Here is a 22,436-nt window from a genome sequence, read left to right on the forward strand (position 1 = left end):
TAAGAAAATATTTACTAAATAAACTAAGGTAATAAAATAACTAAAGATGTAATAAAAAAGTAACACCAGGAAATGACATAACAATAACGAGGCTATATACAGGGGTTACTGGTACAGAGTCAATGTGTGGGGGGTACAGGTTCGTCGAGGTCATTTGTAAAGGGACTATGCATAGATAATAAACAGCGAGTAGCAGCCGAGTAAAAATGTAAATAGTCCAGGTAGCCATTTGATTAATTGTTCAGCAGTCTTATGGCTTGGGGGTAGAAGCTGTTAAGGAGACTTTTAGTCCTAGATTTGGCACTCCTGTAGCGCTTGTGGTGTGGTAGCAGAGAGATCAGTCTATGATTTGGGTGACTGGACTATTTGACAATTTTTTGGGCCTTCCTCTGACACCGCCCAGTCTATAGGATGGCAGGAAGCTTAGCCACAGTGATGTACTGGGCCGTACGCACTACCCTCTGGAGCGCCTTACGATCAGATGCTGAGCAATTGCTATACCAGGCGATGATGCAACCTCTGCTGCGCCGATCCTCAACACAGGGGCCCCACAAGGATGCGTGCTCAGCCCCCTCCTGTACTCCCTGTTCATCCATGACTGAGTGGCCACACACGTCTCCAACTCAATCATCAAGTTCGCTGACGACACAACAGTGGTAGGCCTGATTACTAATCACGACGAGACAGCCTACAGAGAGGAGGTGAGAGCCCTGGCGGAGATGTGCCAGGAAAATAAACTCCTCCAACATCAACAAAATAAATTAGCTGATAGTGGACTACAGGAGACAGCAGAGAGAGCGCGCCCCCATGTACGTCAATGGGGCCACAGTGGAGAAGGTCAAAAGCTTCACTGACGACCTAAAGTGGTCTCTTCACACAGACAGTGAGGTGTAGAATGTACAACAGTGCCTCTTCAACCTCAGGATGCTGAAGCAATCCGGCTTGGCCCCTAAGACCCTCACAAACTTCTACAGAAGTTGAGAGCATTCTGTCGGCCTGTATCACCGCCTGGTGGGGCACACTGGCTGCCCTACAGGACATCTACAGCACCACGTGTCATATGAAGGCCAAGAAGATCATCAAGGACCCCAGCCACCCGAGCCACGGCCTGTTAACCCAGCTACCATCTAGAAAGGAGGAGACAGTACAGAGGCATCGAATATTGTGTTTTCCTTGTTGGAACATTACTTATATTTTGAGTAAATTCTGATTATTACTCATATCTGTGTCCTGCACCTGACTCCGCATCTTTCCATTCACCAACAACCTCACAATCAGGGACAGCTGTCTATCATTGTCTCTGATTGGGAATCATACTTAGGCAGCCTGTTGTGCCACCTTAGTTTTGTGGGATGTTGTTTTTATACAGCTCTGTGTAGCCTACCGAACGTTACGTCAGTTTTCCTTTTGTTGTTTTTTAGGTGTTCATTCTTAATAAAGACAAAATGTACGCCTACCACGCTGCACCTTGGTCCGACCATTTCGACGAGCGTAACATTAATTGCAACTCATCTGATCACTCTTCATAACATTCTGGAGTATGTGCAAATTCCCATCATACAAACTGAGGTAGCAGACTTTGAAAAAATTAATATTTGTGTCATTCTCAAAACTTTTGGCCACGACTGTATATACAGTGGGGCAAAAAAGTATTTAGTCAGCCACCAATTGTGCAAGTTCTCCCACTTAAAAAGATGAGAGAGGCCTGTAATTTTCATCATAGGTACACTTCAACTTTGACAGACAATTTTTTTTTAAATCCAGAAAATCACATTGTATGATTTTTTATGAATTTATTTGCAAATTATGGTGGAAAATAAGTATTTGGTCAATAACAAAAGTTTATCTCAATACTTTGTTATATACCCTTTGTTGGCAATGACAGAGGTCAAACGTTTTCTGTAAGTCTTCACAAGGTTTTCATACACTGTTGCTGGTATTTTGGCCCATTCCTCCATGCAGATCTCCTCTAGAGCAGTGATGTTTTGGGGCTGTTGCTGGGCAACACGAACTTTCAACTCCCTCCAAAGATTTTCTATGGGGTTGAGATCTGGAGACTGGCTAGGCCACTCCAAGACCTTGAAATGCTTCTTACAAAGCCACTCCTTCGTTGCCCGGGCGGTGTGTTTGGGATCATTGTCGTGCTGAAAGACCCAGCCACGTTTCATCTTCAATGCCCTTGCTGATGGAAGGAGGTTTTCAGAGAGTTGTATGGCATTGAAGCTCGTCTGGAGGGTTGTTAACACAATGTCCAAAGAAGGGCCAGAAGTATACAGAATGGTGTCGTATGCGTAGAGGTAGATCAGAGACTCACCAGCAGCAAGAGCCTGCTAGAGACCCGGACAACAGGCCTCCGATTTGACACACTGAACTCTATCAGCGAAGTAGTTGGTGAACCAGGCGAGGCAATCATTTGAGAAACTAAGGCAATCGAGTCTGCCGATGAGGATGTGGTGATTGACAGAGTCGAAAGCCTTGGCCAGGTCAATGAATACGGCTGCACAGTATTGTTTCTTATCAATGGCGTTTAAGATATCGTTTAGGACCTTGAGCGTGGCTTAGGTGCACACATGACCAGCTCTGAAACCAGATTGCATAGCGGAGAAGGTGCAGTGGGATTCAAAATGGTCGGTAATCTGTGTGTTGACTTGGCTTTCGAAGACCTTAGAAAGGCATGGTAGGATAGGCATAGGTCTGTAGCAGTTTGGGTCTAGACTGTCCCCCCCTTTGAAGAGGGGGATGACCGCAGCTGCTTTCCAATCTTTGGGAATCTCAGACGACAGGAAAGAGAGGTTGAACAGGCTAGTTATAGGGGTTACAACCATTTCGGCTGATAATTTTAGAAAGAAAGGGTCCAGATTGTCTATCCCGGATGATTTGTAGGGGTCCAGATTTTGCCACTCTTTCAGAACATCAGCTGACTGGATTTCAGGAAGGAGAAATGGGGAAGACTTGGGCGAGTTGCTGTGGGGAGTACAGTAAAGTTGACCGGGGTAGGGGTAGCCAGGTGGAAAGCATGGCCAGCCGTAGAAAAATGCTTATTGAAATGTTAAATTATAGTGGATTTATCGGTGGTGACAGAGTTTCCTATCCTCAGTGCAGTGGACAGTTGGGAGGAGGTGTTCTTATTCTCCATGGACTTTACAGTGTCCCAGAACTTTTTTGAGTTTGTGTTGCAGGAAGCAAATTTCTGCTTGAAAAAGCTCGCCTTGGCTTTTCTAACTGCCTGTGTATATTGGTTTCTAGCTTCCCTGCAAAGTTGCATATCACGGGGGCTGTTCGATGCTAATGCAGAACGCCATAGGATATTTTTGTGTTGGTTAAGGGCAGTCAGGTCTGGAGAGAACCAAGGGCTATATCTGTTCCTGGTTCTAAATTTCTTGAATGGGGCATGCTTATTTAAGATGGTAAGGAAGGCATTTAAAAAAAATAACCAGGCATCCTCTACTGACGGGATGAGGTCAATATCCTTCCAGGATACCCGGGCCAGGTCGATTAGAAAGGCCTACTCGCTGAAGTGTTTCAGGAAGCGTTTGACAGTGATGAGTGGAGGTCGCTTGACCGCTGACCCATTACGGATGCAGGCAATGAGGCAGTGATCGCTGAGATCTTGGTTGAAAACAGCAGAGGTGTATTTAGAGGGCAAGTTGGTTAGGATGATATCTATGAGGGTGCCCGTGTTAACAGCTTTGGGGCGGTACCTGGTAGGTTCATTTATAATTTGTGTGAGATTGAGGGCATCAAGCTTAGATTGTAGGATGGCTGGGATGTTAAGCATGTTCCAGTTTACGTCACCTAGCAGCACGAGCTCTGAAGATAGATGGGGGGCAGAGCACAGCTGGGGGCAGAGGGTGGTCTATAGCAGGCAGCAACGGTGAGAGACTTGTTTTTAGAGAGTTGGATTTTTAAAAGTAGATGTTCAAATTGTTTGGGTACAGACCTGGATAGTAGATTGCAACACCGCCCCCTTTGGCCGTTCTATCTTGTCTGAAAATGTGGTAGTTAGGGATGGATATTTCAAAGTTTTTGGTGGTCTTCCTAAGCCAGGATTCAGACATCCGGGTTGGCAGAGTGTGCTAAAGCAGTGAATAAAACAAACGTAGGGAGGAGGCTTCTAATGTTACAATGCATGAAACCAAGGCTATTACGGTTACAGAAGTCATCAAAAGAGAGCGCCTGGGGAATAGGAGTGGAGCTAGGCACTGCAGGGCCTGGATTCACCTCTACATCACAAGAGGAACAGAAGAGGAGTAGGATAAGTGTACGGCTAAAAGCTATAAGAATTGGTCGTCTAGGACGTCCGGAACAGAGAGTAAAAGCAGGTTTCTGGGGGCGATAAAATAGCTTCAAGGTATAATGTACAGACAAAGGTATGGTAGGATGTGAATAAAGTGGAGAAAAACCTAGGCATTAGTGATGATGAGAGAGATATTGTCTCTAGAAACATCATTGAAGCCAAGTGATGTCATCGCATGTGTGGGTGGTGGAACTGAAAGGTTGAATAAGGCATAATGAGCAGGGCTAGAGGCTCTACAGTGAAATAAGACAATAAACACTAACCAGAACAGCAATGGACAAGGCATATTGACATTAAGGAGAGGCATGCTTAGCCGAGTGATCATAAGGGTCAAGTGAGTAGTGAGGTTGGTTGGGGTCACGGCGATTCAGACAGCTAGCCGGGCCATGGGTAGCAAGCTAGCAGAGGATGGAGGTCTGTTTTTAGCCACCTCGTGCGTTTCCGTCGGTAGATTAGTGGGGTTCCGTGTGGTAGAGGGTACCAATCCAATTGGCAAAATAGATATAGTGACCCAAGAAAATTGTCCGATAGACCTATTCAGATAGCAGCCGATAAGACAGCTAACGATTAGCGGGACGCAGATGGGTGTTCAGGTAACGTCGTGACAGAGGGCCCAGATTGGATAACTCCCTCAGGCAGATAACGTTGGTCGCCCACTCGTGAAGGCCCGGTGGGGCTCCGCGTTGGCAGTAAAGCGGGTCCGGATAGGTGATTGTAGCCCAGGAGTGGCTGATGGAACTCTTCAGCTGGCTAGCTCCGGAATAATTGATATTTGCTCTGGGACCGACGTAAGCAATAGTCATTCGGATAGCCGCTAGCTAGCTGCAAGAGCCAGGTGTAAATGTCTAGAGCTTGCGGTAGAAATTCAGGGGTTATGGGGAGAAAATAGGTCCGGTATGCTCTGGTCTGAGTCGCGTTGTACAAAACTGGAGCTAAAGGATAGCTGATGACCACCAACCGTGGTTAGCTGAATACTAACGTTAGCCAGTAAACTGGCTAGCTTCTGGCTAGCTTCTGGCTAGCTTCTATTGTGGATTTCAGATTTGAGGTGAATAATACTATATATATGTTCCAGAATTTGACATTGGTCTTTCTGATATTTCTTAATTTCTTTCTTTTTACTTTTGGATTATGTGAGTATAGTTTTGTATAGTTGTATTATTCCTGCATTGTTGGAGCTATAAACATAAGCATTTTGCTGCACCTGCAAATATATTTACGCAAACCAATAAACTTTGATTTGATTTGTTCTGTAAATGTGCAGGTGTTGGGCTGTAGGTGCATGAACAGTAATTATTAATATGTTAGAGTTGTACTGATCTTAGATCTGTGAGGCAATCTCGATTTTGTGTGTGTGTTTGCTTATTGTGTTCTCCAGTCTGGGTTTATTAGTACACCTGCGTGCCCTCAGGTGGAGCTGCTCTGGTCTGGTTGTGTAACATTATAATGGTGCAGAAACACTGAAGTGAACCTAAGCAACAAAAAAACACATACACATACACACACACACTCATACACACACAAACACACCACTCTCTCAAACACACCCAGCACACCTGTCCAACCTCACACATACAGTAGATAGATACCTATATAAATAAAAGGCCAATCTAACTAGATGAAAAGGAATGAAGAAGGAATTATGTTCAGAGATGACTGCACACAACACATAATGCAGAGTGAGTGCATCCATCTTCTTACCAATCAGACTGTAGTTGACCATAAAACAATAATGGCACAAACCACAACCACACTGCACACTGCCCTAACCCATCTGGACAAGAGGAATACCTATGTGAGAATGCTGTTCATCGACTACAGCTCGGCATTTAACACCATAGTGCCCTCCAAGCTCGTCATCAAGCTCGAGACCCTGGGTCTCGACCCCGCCCTGTGCAACTGGGTACTGGACTTCCTGACGGGCCGCCCCCAGGTGGTGAGGGTGGCGGTGAGGGTGGCCATGCACGCCTCCAACTCAATCATCAAGTTTGCGGACGACACAACAGTGGTAGGCTTGATTACCAATAACGACGAGACGGCCTACAGGGAGGAGGTGAGGGCCCTCGGAGTGTGGTGTCAAGAAAAAAACCTCAAACTCAACGTCAACAAAACTAAGGAGATGATTGTGGACTTCAGAAAACAGCAGAGGGAACACCCCCCTATCCCCATCGATGGAACAGTAGTGGAGAGGGTAGTAAGTTTTAAGTTCCTCGGCGTACACATCACAGACAAACTGAATTGGTCCACCCACACAGACAGCATCGTGAAGAAGGCGCAGCAGCGCCTCTTCAACCTCAGGAGGCTGAAGAAATTCGGCTTGTCACCAAAAGCACTCACAAACTTCTACAGATGCACAATCGAGAGCATCCTGTCGGGCTGTATCACCGCCTGATACGGCAACTGCTCCGCCCACAACCGTAAGGCTCTCCAGAGGGTAGTGATGTCTGCACAACGCATCACCGGGGGCAAACTACCTGCCCTCCAGGACACCTACACCACCCGATGTCACAGGAAGGGCATAAAGATCATCAAGGACAGCAACCACCCGAGCCACTGCCTGTTCACCCCGCTATCATCCAGAAGGCGAGGTCAGTACAGGTGCATCAAAGCTGGGACCGAGAGGCTGAAAAACAGCTTCTATCTCAAGGCCATTAGACTGTTAAACAGCCACCACTAACATTGAGTGGCTGCTGCCAACACACTGACTCAACTCAAGCCACTTTAATAATGGGAATTGATGGGAAATGATGTAAAATACAGTGCCTTGCAAAAGTATTCGGCCCCCTTGAACTTTGCGACCTTTTGCCACATTTCAGGCTTCAAACATAAATATATAAAACGGTATTTTTTAGTGAAGAATCAACAACAAGTGGGACACAATCATGAAGTTGAACGACATTTATTGGATATTTCAAACTTTTTTAACAAATCAAAAACTGAAAAATTGGGCGTGCAAAATTATTCAGCCCCTTTACTTTCAGTGCAGCAAACTCTCTCCAGAAGTTCAGTGAGGATCTCTGAATGATCCAATGTTGACCTAAATGACTAATGATGATAAATACAATCCACCTGTGTGTAATCAAGTCTCCGTATAAATGCACCTGCACTGTGATAGTCTCAGAGGTCCGTTAAAAGCGCAGAGAGCATCATGAAGATCAAGGAACACACCAGGCAGGTCCGGGATAATGTTGTGAAGAAGTTTAAAGCCGGATTTGGATACAAAAAGATTTCCCAAGCTTTAAACATCCCAAGGAGCACTGTGCAAGCGATAATATTGAAATGGAAGGAGTATCAGACCACTGCAAATCTACCAAGACCTGGCCGTCCCTCTAAACTTTCAGCTCATACAAGGAGAAGACTGATCAGAGATGCAGCCAAGAGGCCCATGATCACTCTGGATGAACTGCAGAGATCTACAGCTGAGGTGGGAGACTCTGTCCATAGGACAACAATCAGTCGTATATTGCACAAATCTGGCCTTTATGGAAGAGTGGCAAGAAGAAAGCCATTTCTTAAAAATATTCATAAAAAGTGTTGTTTAAAGTTTGCCACAAGCCACCTAGGAGACACACCAAACATGTGGAAGAAGGTGCTCTGGTCAGATGAAACCAAAATTGAACTTTTTGGCAACAATGCAAAACGTTATGTTTGGCGTAAAAGCAACACAGCTCATCACCCTGAACACACCATCCCCACTGTCAAACATGGTGGTGGCAGCATCATGGTTTGGGCCTGCTTTTCTTCAGCAGGGACAGGGAAGATGGTTAAAATTGATGGGAAGATGGATGGAGCCAAATACAGGATCATTCTGGAAGAAAACCTGATGGAGTCTGCAAAAGACCTGAGACTGGGACGGAGATTTGTCTTCCAACAAGACAATGATCGAAAACATAAAGCAAAATCTACAATGGAATGGTTCAAAAATAAACATATCCAGGTGTTAGAATGGCCAAGTCAAAGTCCAGATCTGAATCCAATCGAGAATCTGTGGAAAGTATTGAAAACTGCTGTTCACAAATGCTCTCCATCCAACCTCACTGAGCTCGAGCTGTTTTTCAAGGAGGAATGGGAAACAATTTCAGTCTCTCGATGTGCAATACTGATAGAGACATACCCCAAGCGACTTACAGCTGTAATCGCAGCAAAAGGTGGCGCTACAAAGTATTAACTTAAGGGGGCTGAATAATTTTGCACGCCCAATTTTTCAGTTTTTGATTTGTTAAAAAAGTTAGAAATATCCAATAAATGTTGTTCCACTTCATGATTGTGTCCCACTCATTGTTGATTCTTCACAAAAAAATACAGTTTTATATCTTTATGTTTGAAGCCTGAAATGTGGCAAAAGGTCGCAAAGTTCAAGGGGGCCGAATACTTTCGCAAGGCACTGTATATCATTAGCCACTTTAAACAATGCTACCTAATATAATGTTTACATACCCTACATTATTCATTGCATATGTACACGTATATACTGTACTCTATATCATCTCCTGCATCCTTATGTAATACATGTATCACTAGCCACTTTAACTATGCCACTTTGTTTACATACTCATCTCATATGTATATACTGCACTCAATACCATCTACTGTATCTTGCCTATGCCACTCTGTACCATCACTCATTCATATATCTTTATGTACATATTCTTTATCCCCTTACACTTGTGTCTATAAGGTAGTAGTTTTGGAATTGTTAGCTAGATTACTTGTTGGTTATTACTGCATTGTCGGAACTAGAAGCACAAGCATTTCGCTACACTTGCACTAACATCTGCTAACCATGTGTATGTGACAAATAAAATTTGATTTGATTTGACCCAGCTAGCACAGTGGATCTGAGCCAATTCCAGCTGAGAGTCAGACTCGGCCAACGAGTCTGGGCACTATTACTTATGGCTAGGATGTGGGGATTGAGCTTTGGCCGATTCCGGTGTGAGTTATCTGGCCCAAATGTATTACTTAGGACTTGGGCCAATTACAGTGAGAGTTATCTGGCCCAAATGTATTACTTAGGACTTGGGCCAATTCCAGTGAGAGTTATCTGGCCCAAATGTATTACTTGGGGCTCGAGCCGACTTGGGCTACTCTCTGGCTACTCTCTGCTTTATATAATTAACATTTAATTAGTTACTTATTTTTCCATATTTATCTCTTGTTTCTGTGATCAAAGAATACAATTAACATTTAAATGAAATTTAAATGAGTCCTATGCAGTATTTTAGTATTTTGATGCTTTGTGCAAGGCAATTGATAAACATTAAAAACCTTGTGGATAGAACCTCCCGAGTGGCACAGCGGTCTAAGACACTGCATCGCAGTGCAAACTGCGTTGCTACAGATGCTGGTTCGAGACCTGTGCCGGCCGCGACCGGTAGACCCATGAGGCAACCTACAATTGGCCCAGTGTCTTCCAAATTAGGGGAGGGTTTGGCTGGCCGGGATGTCCTTGTCCCATCACGCTGTAGCATCTCCTGTGGCGGGCTAGGTGCATGCATGCATGACACCATCGCCAGGTGTGTGGTGTTTCCTTCAACACTAAACTTTTTTTTGTAGATGAGTATAATTTCTATGTATAAAATGTATAATAGTAATATTTTAAATGACTAAATCAGGCAAAGTTGGCTCAATTCCGTATGTACTTGGGCTGATTCTGGGCAGTCATTCACTTTGATTCCAGGCCGAGTCCGATACCCGATGTATGTATGATTAGGCCTAGCCTGTATGAAAATATCACTCCAGAAGAGTTTTTCTTACAAACTATATCATCCGATATCCTCATTATGTACTAGTAGATGAGGTTGTTCCAAACCAATAAGTCAACTATACATCTTAGTCATTAGTGGTATACACTCTTAGAGAAAAAGGGTCTATCAAGAACCTAAAAGGGTTATTTGGCTGTCCTCATAGGAGAACCCTTTGAATAACCCTTTTTGGTTCCAGGAAAGACCCTCATGGGTTCCATGTAGAACCCTTTCCACAGAGGGTTCCACCTAGAACTGCAAAAATTCTACATGGAACCAAAAAGGGTTCTCCTATGGGGACAGCCAATTAAACCTTTTGAAACACTTTTTTTTAGACTCTAGCACTGAGTGATCAATGCAATAACCACCACATCCACTACACAGTAATAACATGAATGTAATGGTGATGGTAACATCAGGTTTTCCATGGTTGGTAATGGTTTAATTGGGGGCAGTGTGCAACATGGCTGCTAATGACATAGGCAAATACATAATTTAGACATGACATCGTTTGGAACCATTAGAGATATGAAAATAAGCACTACATCAGCATAATGCTGCTTCCATCTACCATATGTACAGTGTCCATATTCAGACACCTCCCTGTTACTGGATAATCAGTCCATTAGCAGGACTGAAACTGAAGCTGTCCTAATATGGACACCGTACATTTGGCTTCCATCAGATCTGCTCCCCAGCTCTACTGATTTTCCAGTAACTAGGAGGTTCAGTCACCAGCGAGACATAGCAGAGCAAGAAGAGAGAGATTTTTTATCTAAGAGGGCAGTTGGAAAATGTCATTTTCTCCAGCTGGGATGGAGATAGAAAAGAAAGTTGTCAAAGGTTTGGCAAGAGAGAGGGGAAAAAAGAGTCTGTACTTTTCAAGGACAAAGCTAACTTTTCCCTGCACACGACTCTTGTGAAATTGGAGGTCCATTAGACACGCACAACAATAGGCACCAAGCCTGAACAATCAACACATCCAAACACAGAGTCTGCATCCGAAAAGGCATCATATTCCCTCTGTACACTTTGAAAAAAGGGTTCCAAAAGGGTTCTTTGGCTGTCCCAATAGGACAGTGTTTTCCAACCCTGGTCCCTGAGTACCCCCAGCAGTACACATTTTTATTGTAACCCTGGACAAGCACACCTGATTCAACTAATCATCAAGCCCTCAATGAGTTGAATGAGGTGTGTTTGTCAAGGGCTACATGAAACTGTGTACTGTTGGTACTGGAGGACCAGGGTTGGGAAACATTGCCATAGGATAACTATTTTTGGTTCCAGTTAGAACTCAATAGGATTCTTCCTGGAACCAAAAAAAGTTATAAAAAAGGGTTCTCGTTTGGGGACAGCCGAAGAACCCTTTTAGGTTTTAGATGGCTCCTTTTTTTCAAAGAGTATAGAGCACGGGCTCTGGTCAAAAGTGATATCTAGTCAGTTGCAAAATTGAATGCATTCAACTGAAATGTGTCTTCTGCATTTAACCCAACCCCTCAATCAGAGGTGTGGGGGGCTGCCTTAATCGTCTGCGCCAAGGGAGCAGTTGTTTATCGGGGTTAACTGCCTTGCTCAAGAGCAGAATGCCAGATTTCTACACCTTCCTGGCTCTGAGATTCGAACCGGCAATCTTTCGATTAACGGCCCAATGCTCTTAACTGCTAGGCTACCTGCAGCACCCTACATAGGACATAGGGTGCCATTTCGGATGCAACCCATGGGCAAACACAAATAAACGGCCCAACAACACCAAAGGAGAGAGATGGAGGGGCTATAGTTCATATCTCTGTGTTACATAAGCAGACAGCAGAGAGTATCTCTACCCACAGCTCTCTGTGAGCCAGATAATGCCTTCGCTAATTCTGCCCAAATCCTGCACAACTTAGTTGGCTGTTGAAGCGAGACAGCAAGGGAGCGTGGAGCATGGCATGGAAACAGACGAAACACACTTTGTTTATCTCTCCCTCAAGTGCTTTACTGATGAGCTAAATATAAACAGGTGCAGCCAGGGCTCTCAGTACTAACCATCTGTGCAGTTTGCTTGTACACGGAAAAAGCTCAATGAGATGGAATATGTGGAATATGATCTGAGTGTGTGTGCATGTTTGTTGCGTTTGTGTGGGTGTGGATGCGTGTTTGGTTTGTCTTGGTGTGGGTGTGTGTTGGGTTTATGTTGGTTGGGTTGGGTTTGTGTTGGTGTGGGTTGGGTTTGGGTGGGTGTGTGTTGGATTTGTATGGGTGTGTGTTGGGTTTGTGTTGGTGTGTGTTATGTTTGTGTTGGGTTGGTGTGTGTTGGGTTTGTGTGAGTGCGTGTGGGATTTGTGTTGGTGTGTGTTGGGTTTGTGTGGGTGTGTTTTGGATTTGTATGGGTGTGTGTTGGGTTGGTGTGGGTGTGTGTTGGGTTTGTGTGGGTGTGTGTTGGGTTTGTGTGGGTGTGTGTTGGGTTTGTGTGGGTGTGTGTTGGATTTGTATGGGTGTGTGTTGGGTTTGTGTTGGTGTTGGTGTGAGTTGGGTTTGTGTTGTGTTGGTGTGTGTTGGGTTTGTGTGAGTGCGTGTGGGATATGTGTTGGTGTGTGTTGGGTTTGTGGGAGGAGGAAGTAGACAGAAAAAAGGGAAGAGTAAAAATATTCCATATTTTTCCATATTTTGTATAATATTATAACCTCAAGGGCCCACACACATACTGTCAGACGAACCCATACATGCATATTCAGACTCATTAAACCATCCTAGCACAGTAACAAACCACACACACACGCAATCATACATAGTCCCCCCCCCACCCCCACTGTCATCTGGAGGAGTTGGCCTGAAGGGGGAGAGCGATAGAGGCAAACATCACACAGGCCCTGGTCCCTGTGGACTCCTATGTCAGCTGGAAGACCCCATCCATTAACTACAGGCGTATCACTGGCTGACACCCAAACAGCAGGAAGATGTTCATGTAAATGCTAATAAGGGAATGCTGCCCAACATGCCCCTCCCCAACATGCCCCTCTCGTGTTCCTTTACTGATTCGGTGTAATGTCACTGTGTGGGAAAGAGAGAGATGAGAGAGAGGGGGGTGGGGGTTAAAGAGAGAGAGGGAGAGAGGGAATGGAGATTTCAAGAGAGAGAGAGACAGAGAGAGAGAATGAGAGAGGGGAGGGGAAGAGAGAGGAAAGAGGGATAGGGAGAGAGAGGGAAGGAGGAGAGGGAGAGAGAAGTGGATAAAGCGAGAGAGAGAGAGAGAGAGAGAGAGAGAGAGAGAGAGAGAGAGAGAGAGGATAGAGAGAGGATAGAGAGAAACCAGAAGACTGTGAAGGGAGAATTATTCATGTGGAGTGCTTTGGCTTTTAAAGCAGCCACCCCCATCTCTCTCGCTCTCTCTCTCTCTCTCTCTCTCTCTCTCTCTCTCTCTCTCTCTCTCTCTCTCTCTCTCTCTGTCTCTTTCTATCCCCATACTCTCTCTCTCTGTGTGTCTCTTTCTATTCCCATACTCTCTCTCTCTACCCCTTTGTCCTCTTTCTCTCTATCCATTTCATTCAATTCAAAGGGGGCTTTATTGGCATGGGAAACACATGTTTACATTGCCACAGCAAGTGAAATAGATAATAAACGAGTGAAATAAACAATCAGAAATTAACTTGATTGTTTATTTCACTCTTGTTTATTATTTATTTCACTTGCTTTGGCAATGTGTTTCCCATGCCAATAAAGCCCTTTTGTTGAATTGAATTTTCATAGGAATAGAGATATTTCAAATGTCATATTATGGCTTTGTAAAGTGTTGTAACGATGTGCAAATAGTTAAACTACAGAAGGGAAAATAAATCAACATAAATATAAGTTGTTTTTACAGTGGTGTTTGTTCTTCACTGGTTTTCCTTTTCTTGTGGCAACAATCAAAAATTGATTGGTTTTATAATTCTTTGTGGTTCTGTGTAATCTGAAGGAAATATGTGTCTTTAATATAATCATACATTTGGAAAGGGTTTAGGAAGTGCAGCTCAGTTTCCACCTCATTTTGTGGGCAGTGTGCACATGGCCTGTCAATAGCAAGGCTATGCTCACTGAGTGTCACGTCTACTCCCACTCCCCCTCTCCGGTGCTCGCTGGCCCTGGCCCTGTGTACCCCGAGCCAGACTGAAGGCTGCGGTGGAATGGAATTTGTATTTGTGGTCCTGGCAACTGGACCTTTTCTGGAACACCATTATTTTTGGCTTACTGAAATGTATGTCAGGGCCCAGATCTGACAGAATCTGTTCAGAAGATCTAGGTGCTGCTGTAGGCCCTTCTTTGTTGGGGACAGAAGCACAAGATCATCAGCAAACAGTAGACAGATTCTAGTAGATTCTAGTAGTGTGAGGCTGGGTGCTGCAGACTGTTCTAGTTCCATTGCCAATTTGTTGATATATATAAACTCAGCAAAAAAAGAAACGTCCTCTCACTGTCAACTGTGTTTATTTTCAGCAAACTTAACAAAAAAATAAATATGTGGATGAACATAACAAGTATCAACAACTGAGACATAAACTGAACAAGATTCACAGACATGTGTCTAACAGAAATGGAATAATGTGTCCCTGAACAAAAGGGGGGTCAAAATCAAAAGTAACAGTCAGTATCTGGTGTGGCCACCAGCTGCATTAAGTACTGCAGTGCATCTCCTCCTCATGGACTGCACCAGATTTGCCAGTTCTTGCTGTGAGATGTTACCCCACTCTTCCACCAAGGCACCTGCAAGTTCCCAGACATTTCTGGGGTCCCAGACGTGCTCAATGGGATTGAGATCTGGGCTCTTCGCTGACCATGGCAGAACACTGACATTCCTGTCTTGCAGGAAATCACACACAGAACGAGCAGTATGGCTGGTGGCATTGTCATGCTGGAGGGTCATGTCAGGAGGAGCCTGCAGGAAGGGTACCACATGAGGGAGGGGGATGTCTTCCCTGTAACGCACAGCATTGAGATTAACTGCAATGACAACAAGCTCAGTCCGATGATGCTGTGACACACTGCCCCAGACCATGACGGACCCTCCACCTCCAAATCGATCTCGCTCCAGAGTACAGGCCTCTGTGTAATGCTCATTCCTACAATGATAAACGTGAATCTGACCATCGCACCTGGTGTGAACAAAACCGCAACTCATCAGTGAAGAGCACTTTTTGCCAGTCCTATCTGGTCCAGCAACGGTGGGTTTATGCCCATAGGCGAAGTTGTTGCCAGTGATGTCTGGTGAGAACTTGCCTTACAACAGGCCTACAAGCCCTCAGGCCAGCCTCTCTCAGCCTATTGCGGACAGTCTGAGCACTGACGGAGGGATTGTGCATTCCTGGTGTAACTCGGGCAGCTGTTGTTGCCATCCTGTACCTGTCCCGCAGGTGTGATGTAATTTGTCATTTATTGCCCTGGCCACATCTGCAGTCCTCATGCCTCCTTGCAGCATGCATACGGCACGTTCAAGCAGATGAGCAGGGACCCTGGGCATCTTTCTTTTAGTGTTTCTCAGAATCAGTAGAAAGGCCTCTTTAGTGTCCTAAGTTTTCATAACTGTGACCTTAATTGCTTACCGTCTATAAGCTGTTAGTGTCTTAACGACCGTTCCACAGGTGCATGTTCATTAATTGTTCATTGAACAAGCATGGGAAACAGTGTTTAAACCCTTTACAATGAAGATCTGTGAAGTTATTTGGATTTTTAATAATTATCTTTGAAAGACAGGGTCATGAGTTTATATAATTAGTACCAGTCAAAAGTTTGGACACACCTTCTCATTCAGGTTTTTTTTATTTTTTTTACTATTTTCTACATTGTAGAATACCAGTAAAGATATCAAAACTATGAAATAACACAAATGGAATCATGTAGTAACCAACATGTTTTAAACAAATCAAAATATATTTTATATTTGAGATTCTTCCAAGTAGCCACCCTTTGCTTTGATGACAGCTTTGCCCACTCTTGGCATTCTCTCAACCAGCTTCATGAGGTAGTCAGCTGGAATGCATTTCAGTTAACAGGTGTGCCTTGTTAAACGTTCATTTGTAGGATTTCTATCCTTCTTAATGCGTTTGAGCCAATCAGTTCTGTTGTGACAAGGTAGGGGTGGTATACAGAAGATAGTCCTATTTGGTAAAAGACCAAGTCCATATTATGGCAAGAACAGCTCAAATAAGCAAAGAGAAACGACAGTCCATCACTACTTTAAGACTTGAGGTTTGAAAGTTTCTTCAAGTGCAGTCGCAAAAACCATCAAGCACTACGATGAAACTGGCTCTCATGAGGACCGCCACACGAAAGGAAGACACAGAGTTACCTCTGCTGCAGAGGATAAGTTCATTAGAGTTAAACTGCACCTCAGATTGCAGCCCAAATTCTTCACAGAGTTCAAGTAACAGACACATCTCAACATCAACTGTTCAGAGGAGACTGTGTGAATCAGGCCTTTATGGTCGAATTGCTGCAAAGAAACCACTACTAAAGGACACCAATAAGAAGAGAGACTTGCTTTGGCCAAGAAACACCAGCAATGGACATTAGACCAGTGAAATCTGTCCTGTGGTCTGATGAGTTCAAATTTGAGATTTTTGGTTCCAACCCGCGTGTCTTTGTGAGACTTTGTGAGTACAGAGGGTTATAGGAGTAGAGTACAGAGGGTTATAGGAGTAGAGTACAGAGGGTTATAGGAGTAGAGTACAGAAGGCTATAGGCTATAGGAGTAGAGTACAGAGGGCTATAGGAGTAGAGTACAGAAGGCTATAGGAGTAGATTACAGAAGGCTATAGGAGTAGAGTATAGTACAGAGGGCTATAGGAGTAGAGTACAGAAGGCTATAGGAAAATAGTACAGAAGGCTATAGGAGTAGAGTACAGAGGGTTATAGGAGTAGAGTACACAGGGTTATAGGAGTAGAGTACAGAGGGTTATAGGAGTAGAGTACAGAGGGTTATAGGAGTAGAGTACAGAGGGCTATAGGAGTAGAGTACAGAAGGCTATAGGAGTAGAGTACAGAAGGCTATAGGAGTAGAGTATAGTACAGAGGGCTATAGGATTAGAGTACAGAAGGCTATAGGAAAATAGTACAGAAGGCTATAGGAGTAGAGTACAGAGGGTTATAGGAGTAGAGTACAGAGGGTTATATGAGTAGAGTACAGGGGGTTATAGGAGTAGAGTACAGAGGGTTATAGGAGTAGAGTACAGAAGGCTATAGGAGTAGAGTACAGAAGGCTATAGGAGTAGAGTACAGAGGGCTATAGGAGTAGAGTACGGAAGGCTATAGGAGTAGAGTACAGAAGGCTGTAGGAGTAGAGTACAGAAGGCTATAGGAAAATAGTACAGTAGGCTATAGGAGTAGAGTACAGAAGGCTATAGGAAAATAGTACAGTAGGCTATAGGAGTAGAGTACAGAGGGTTATAGGAGTAGAGTACAGAGGGTTATAGGAGTAGAGTACAGAGGGTTGTAGGAGTAGAGTACAGGGGGCTGTAGGAGTAGAGTACAGGGGGCTGTAGGAGTAGAGTACAGAAGGCTAGTAGAGTACAGAGGTCTGTAGGAGGAGGCTATTGGAGAAGGCTATAGGAGTTTTAACACCTGTCACCTATGGAGGGAGCCAGAGACAACACTTTCTCATCTGAAACATAGACAGGGAAATGGAAGCAGGCAGGCAGAGTGCAGACTGGGAAGTACACACACCCATAACACCAACACACAAACATGAATGAACAGACACAAGCATACACAAAGACACACACACAGATGATCACAAATACACATACACAAATCATTACAGACACACACAGAGAGCCACATACGCATGCACACATTCACACACATCATCACTGCATTGCTTGTCGACACATTCTCACATAGAAAGAAACAAACAAACTTGGACACAAACACTGGGATATACAGCCTCATTACACACCTGGGACGGTGACACACTTGGAACAGTCACACACCTGGGACGGTGACACACCTAGGACAGTCACACACCTGAGATAGTCACACACCTGGGACAGTGACACACCTAGGACAGTCACACACCTGGGATGGTGACACACCTAGGACAGTCACACACCTGAGATAGTCACACACCTGGGATGGTGACACACCTGGGACAGTGACACACCTGGGACAGTGACACACCTGGGATGGTGACACACCAGGGACAGTGACACACCTGGGACAGTGACATACCTGTGACAGTGACATACCTGGGACAGTGACACACCTGGGACAGTGACACACCTGGGACAGTGACATACCTGGGACAGTGACATACCTGGGACAGTGACATACCTGGGACAGTGACACACCTGGGACAGTGACATACCTGGGACAGTGACACACCTGGGACAGTGACACACCTGGGACAGTGACACACCTGGGACAGTGACATACCTGGGACAGTGACACACCTGGGACTGTGACATACCTGGGACGGTGACACACCTGGGATGGTGACACACCTGGGATGGTGACACACCTGGGATGGTGACACACCTGGGATGGTGACCCACCTGGGACAGTGACACACCTGGGACAGTGACATACCTGGGACAGTGACATACCTGGGACAGTGACACACCTGGGACACTGACACATCTGGGACAGTGACACACCTGGGATGGTGACACACCAGGGACAGTGACATACCTGGGACAGTGACATACCTGGGACAGTGACACACCTGGGACAGTGACACACCTGGGACAGTGACACACCTGGGATGGTGACACACCTGGGATGGTGACACACCTGGGATGGTGACACACCTGGGATGGTGACAAACCTGGGACAGTGACACACCTGGGACACTGACACATCTGGGACAGTGACACACCTGGGATGGTGACACACCTGGGATGGTGACACACCTGGGACGGTGACACACCTGGGACGGTGACACACCTGGGACACTGACACACCTGGGACACTGACACATCTGGGACAGTGACACACCTGGGACAGTGACACACCTGGGATGGTGACACACCTGGGATGGTGACACACCTGGGATGGTGACACACCTGGGACAGTGACACACCTGGGACACTGACACATCTGGGACAGTGACACACCTGGGACGGTGACACACCTGGGACGGTGACACACCTGGGATGGTGACACACCTGGGATGGTGACACACCTGGGACGGTGACACACCTGGGACAGTGACACACCTGGGACAGTGACACACCTGGGACAGTGACATACCTGGGACAGTGACACACCTGGGACGGTGACACACCTGGGACGGTGACACACCTGGGACAGTGACACACCTGGGACAGTGACACACCTGGGACAGTGACACACCTGGGACAGTGACACACCTGGGACAGTGACACACCTGGGACAGTGACACACCTGGGACAGTGACACACCTGGGACAGTGACACACCTGGGACAGTGACACACCTGGGACAGTGACACACCTGGGACAGTGACACACCTGGGACAGTGACACACCTGGGACGGTGACACACCTGGGACGGTGACAGACCTGGGACGGTGACATACCTGGGACGGTGACATACCTGGGACGGTGACACACCTGGGACGGTGACACACCTGGGACGGTGACACACCTGGGACGGTGACACACCTGGGACAGTGACACACCTGGGACAGTGACACACCGTGGACAGTGACACACCTGGGACGGTGACACACCTGGGACGGTGACACACCTGGGACGGTGACACACCTGGGACAGTGACACACCTGGGACAGTGACACACCTTTGCGACCTTTTGCCACATTTCAGGCTTCAAACATAAATATATAAAACTGTATTTTTTAGTGAAGAATCAACAACAAGTGGGACACAATCATGAAGTGGAATGACATTTATTGGATATTTGAAACTTTTTTAACAAATCAAAAACTGAAAAATTGGGCGTGCAAAATTATTCAGCCCCTTTACTTTCAGTGCAGCAAACTCTCTCAGAAGTTCAGTGAGGATCTCTGAATGATCCAATGTTGACCTAAATGACTAATGATGATAAATACAATCCACCTGTGACAGTAATCAAGTCTCCGACGGTAAATGCACCTGCACTGTGATAGTCTCAGAGGTCCGTTAAAAGCTGCAGAGAGCATCATGAAGATCAAGGAACACACCAGGGAGGTGACATACTGTTGTGAAGAAGTTTAACACCTGGGACAGTGACACAAACAGATTTCCCAAGCTTTAAACATCCCAAGGAGCACTGTGCACACCTGGGAATATTGAAATGGAAGGAGTGACAGACCACTGCAAACCTTTGCGACCTGGCCACATTTCCCTTCAAACTTTCAGCTCATATAAAAGACTGTATCAGAGATGAATCAACCAAGAGGCCCATGATCATCTGGATGAACTGCAGAGATCTCAAACTTTTTTAACTGAAAAACTGGGAGACTCTGTCCATAGGACAACAATCAGCCCCTTTATATTGCACAAATCTGGCCTTTATGGAAGAGTGGCAAGAATGAAAGCCATTTCCTAAAGATATTCATAAAACAATGTTTGTTTGCCATCAAGCCACCTAGGAGACACCTGCAAACATGTGGAAGAAGGTGCTCTGGTCAGATGAAATCAAAATTGAACTTTTTGGCAACAATGCAAAACGTTATGTTTGAAGAAGTAAAAGCAACACAGCTCATCAAAAAGACTCATCACTTTGAACACACCATCCCCACTGTCAAACATGGTGGTGGCAGCATCATGGTTTGGGCCTGCTTTTCTTCAGCAGGGACAGGGAAGATGGTTAAAATTGATCAAGATGGATGGAGCCAAATACAGGATCATTCTGGAAGAAAACTGATGGAGTCTGCAAAGACCTGAGACTGGGAGACTTTGTCTTCCAACAAGACAATGATCGAAAACATAAATCAAAATCTAGAATGGAATGGTTAAAAAAGAAACATATCCAGGTGTTAGAATGGCCAAGTCAAAGTTTGCCAGATCTGAATCCACATGTGAAGAATCTGTGGAAAGAAACCAAAACTGAACTGTTCACAAATGCTCTCCATCCAACCTCACTGAGCACAGCTGTTTTGCACCCTGGAATGGGAAAAAAACACAGTCTCCCCACTGTCAAAACTGGTGGCAGCATCATGGTTTTACAGCTGTCATCACAGCAAAAGGTGGCGCTACAAAGTATTAAGATGGGGCTGAATAATTTTGGATGGAGCCAAATACAATTTTTCAGTTTTGATTTGTTAAAAAGTTTGAGTCTGCAAAAACCTGAGACTGGGACATGATTGTGTCCCACTTGTTGTTGATTCTTCACAAAAAAATACATTTTTATATCTTTATGTTTGAAGCCTGAAATGTGGCAAAAGTTCGCAAAGTTCAAGGGGGCTGAATACTTTCGCAAGGCACTGTATATATATATATATATATATATATATATATATATATATATATATATATATATATATATATATATATATATATATACTTCACACATAATGCAGCCAGTCACATATGCTCTCACATATAATGTGTGTGTTTGACATTTATACAGATTCTGTGCAAATCAACATATCTTCATAATGCCTAGAGAAGCCTATCACTTTGATAAAATAATCCTACCCAGACCTGCACAGAATTTGGTCATAGGGCTCTGGTCAAATGTATTGCACTATACTGTGTAGGGAATAGGGTGCCATTAGGGATCATCCAGGCTACTGTACTCCTGGGAGATAACCAGTTCACAGCAGGATCTTCTCTCCCACATGCTCTCTACTGGGCGTTGGGACACACACTGGGACCATGAAATGTCAGCCACCATTAAATGTCACAACACAGTGGTGGCCCGGTGGCCAGGAATATCTCAGGTGCTCATTATCAATATGTATCATCTCTCTCTCTTTTCACACCTCTGGCCCTGCTCCTCATATCTTTCCGTCACTTTGTCACTCACAAAATCACGACCTTTACCACTGAAACAGCTTTGTTCATGATTCATCTGTACTGAGACTGGGGCTGTCCTGACATGGACACCATACTCATGAGTACAATAGGCCCTCTATAAAGAGTAGCTCTGAGAGGAGGACAAAGCGTTGGTGTGCGTACCAAATGGAACCCTATTTCCTATGTAAGGGGCCAAGGTCAAAAGTAGTGTATTTGGGACGCACCCTTGGTCAGAGGACCACGTCTGACTCTTCCTGTCCTAACCTTCACCGTTAAAGCAACAACAGCTGAGATGGAGTACCTAGTGTATGATGATGAGTAAACAAGAAAGATGGAGGTCATAATTAATGCACAGCGTAGTAGCTGGCCAGGATAATGATGCTGCTCAGCAGAGGAGAAGCATCCAGCTGAGAATGAATGGTTGAAGAGTGAAGGTTAGTGTGGCCCAGTGTCACTGTTAATTATTAACGTCAGCAGAGCAGGGGACCCCACTGCCAGCCAGGTGAGA

The 22,436-nt window shown here is 45.1% G+C and overlaps 1 protein-coding gene across 3 annotated transcripts in view; it reads right to left on the reverse strand.

Moving 5' to 3' along the window:
* Positions 1-22,436, reverse strand: part of LOC118400525 (protein bassoon-like) — a 202,265-nt gene that overhangs the window by 49,993 nt on the left and 129,836 nt on the right. The gene's annotated exons all lie outside the window — the stretch shown is intronic.

The sequence above is a fragment of the Oncorhynchus keta genome, chromosome 21 (assembly GCF_023373465.1).
Source record: "Oncorhynchus keta strain PuntledgeMale-10-30-2019 chromosome 21, Oket_V2, whole genome shotgun sequence".
NCBI classification, from domain to species: domain Eukaryota; kingdom Metazoa; phylum Chordata; class Actinopteri; order Salmoniformes; family Salmonidae; genus Oncorhynchus; species Oncorhynchus keta.